Below are 2,794 nucleotides of genomic sequence, written 5' to 3'. Positions count from 1 at the left end.
TCTCTCACCCCCGACTGGACAACTGGAGTAGGACCACTTTCAAGACTCAATTTTGGCTCCCTTCTGTAGGTTTTGTATCTCTACTCCATAGGATATACTTGACTTTCCCCCAGGTGTGGTGAAGGAGATGTTTATTTCCTCTGTAATTCTTTCCTCCCACTCTACAACTGGGCGCCACTTCAGCCAGCTTCTTGCCTTTAAATATTTTTATTTTCAGTATGAGTTAGGTTCCAGTCCTTATATTCCTCAAATGCTAGGGAATTTTGAATGGTTTTCTGAAGCAAAACGGTAGGAAAACCACTCACCTAACTGGTGTCTGGGGATAGATAGCCTATTCTATATTCCAGCCCTACTGTTAAAAGGAAGAAACTGAAGAGCATAGATGTAACATTTTCCAAAAATATTTATTCTATTCTATCAACCTCTCAATACATTTTTAGATTCCCATTGTACAGTTTGGAGGAGAATGACAAGCTGTGTCAGTCTACGTCTGATATACTAAAAAATCCATCCTGAAGACTCAGAAAAGCTTAACAGAACAAATGTATCTCTCATTTATGATTTATGTCTAACACCAATCAGCTGGAGACTCTGATCTACATATCTACTCCAAGACTCAAGCAGATAGAGATTTAACAACTTGGTGACTCTTTCATTTCAAAATGTGTCTGCAGATTGTCTACATCAGGAAAAGACATAAAGCACCCCAATTGCCTTAATCAGGAAGTGACAAATGTCTTTTTCTTCTGATCACAGTACATTGACAAGAACTACTCATACTCTGAGTATGACACATCTGAGTATGACGTATGAGTATGATACATCTGAGATATGTGTCTTTTCAATGTGTAGGGAGGAAAATACTACCACAATCTCACCACAAAGACTAATAGCGGCCAAGCTGGTAGACCATTGTGAGTCCAAACACCTATTTTAGAGTGTGCAGGGTTTTGACACCTATTATTCTCAGAGCAGAAGCATCATCCAAAATCCAGAAAAGAAAAGGCATATCCAAATTGCCATCATCACTTCTCTTACACTTTGGAGCCTTTATTAAGTAAAGCAAGGGTTACCTTAATACAAGCACTACAATATTGCAATCCTCAATCTAATAACCAAGACAGCTACTAAGTGACTAATAGATGGGTGGTCTATATGGCATGGATATGGTGAACACAGAAATGATTCACATCCCAGGCAGGAAAGAGTGGGACAGCACAATATTTTATCACACTACTCAGAATGGCATGCAATTTTAAACTTGTAAATTATTTATTTCTGGAATTCTTTATTCAGTATTTTGGACTTTCATGATTTCATGAAAAGTGAAACCACAAAGGGGAGCTATTGTATTTTTTTAAATGGCTGAAACCTTCCCAAATTTATTGAAAAATATTAATCTATAGATCTCAGACTCAATGAATTCCAAGTAGGATAAACTTTAGAGATTCACAATTAGACACTGCATAACCAAACTGTCAAAGATGAATACAAAAACAATTTTTAATGGAGCAAAGTAAGTGATTCATCATGTGCAAAAGATCTTTAATAAGATTGATAAGTGATTCCTTATCAACCAAGAGTTCTATTTCCAGCAAAATTATCCTTCAAAAATGATGGAGAAATTAAGATGTTCCAATATAAAACAAAACCAAGAAAATGTGTTACTACCAAACCCACCTTACAAGAAATACTAAAGGAGTTCTTCAGGCTGAAATAAAAGAACACAAGACAGCAACTTTACACATAGAGAAACATGAGAACCAATAAACTTAACTCCATAGAGAAACATAAAAACAACTTGAATACATATATTCTGTAACCCTTTTTTTCTTATCTGATTTAAAATGTAATTTAAGTACTTATATTCTTCATGTCTCACTTCTCTTTTGTTCCTCTATCCCTTTCTTACTGCCTTTTCTTAGGTTAAACAGATATTTTTTAGTGTAAAATGTTAATTCACGTATCTTTTGTTAACCACATTTTTGAGGGATTTCTTTGCTCTAAGAAACACAAAATAAATATTTAACTTACTGCAATTTTATCATAATCAAATTCAGGTTAATATTGACTTGATTTTAACGAATACAGCAGTGTTCTAAAGTTGCAAATTTCCATCCCCTGCCTAAAATCAAGTCTGCCTCCTCTGGTGGCAGAACTGCAGGTTTTGAGGTCAATTACAAGCTATTAAAATTATAGTTATCACCAACTAAATTGTAGGGGAGAAGTATGAACCACCCCCCAGCCTCCCAGCAAATAGGCCACATACTACCACATTTTTACCTGATACTCTAAGAAAATTTCAACAATAAATTATTCTCAGTTTATTGTCTGTCTATAGTCAACAAGAAATATTGGTTTTTCCAATATTGTCCAGTTTGGTTTTTTTGGGTTTTGGTTTTGATTTTTATTGTGAGGAAAAGATGACCAGTCTTATCACAGTACCAGAAACAAGCCCCAGTGACACTCTTCATTTTCTAACTTATTTCTGCTCATCTTTAATCACGGCTGTCAAGTATTCATGCTTATTATGTAGTGGTGGGAAAAAATCCACTCCAGAAGTGGAGCTGCCACATACCGCTTACCCTAAGATGTGAAGACTGCCCTGCCAAGGTCCCACCACTACAAGTGGGTCTGCCCACTCTAGTCAAAGAAGAATTGTATGTTCCAGCCAAGGGCCTGAAGACTGGCCTACTCAGAGGCCAACACCACTGGAAACCCAGCCCCCTGACAATCAGAGCTGCCACACACCCACACATACCCTTTCAGGCCCTGAGAACTGACCTGCCTCGTG

Source organism: Mandrillus leucophaeus, unplaced genomic scaffold, assembly GCF_000951045.1.
Source record: "Mandrillus leucophaeus isolate KB7577 unplaced genomic scaffold, Mleu.le_1.0 Scaffold203, whole genome shotgun sequence".
Classification (NCBI taxonomy): domain Eukaryota; kingdom Metazoa; phylum Chordata; class Mammalia; order Primates; family Cercopithecidae; genus Mandrillus; species Mandrillus leucophaeus.
This window is presented reverse-complemented; position numbering follows the sequence as displayed.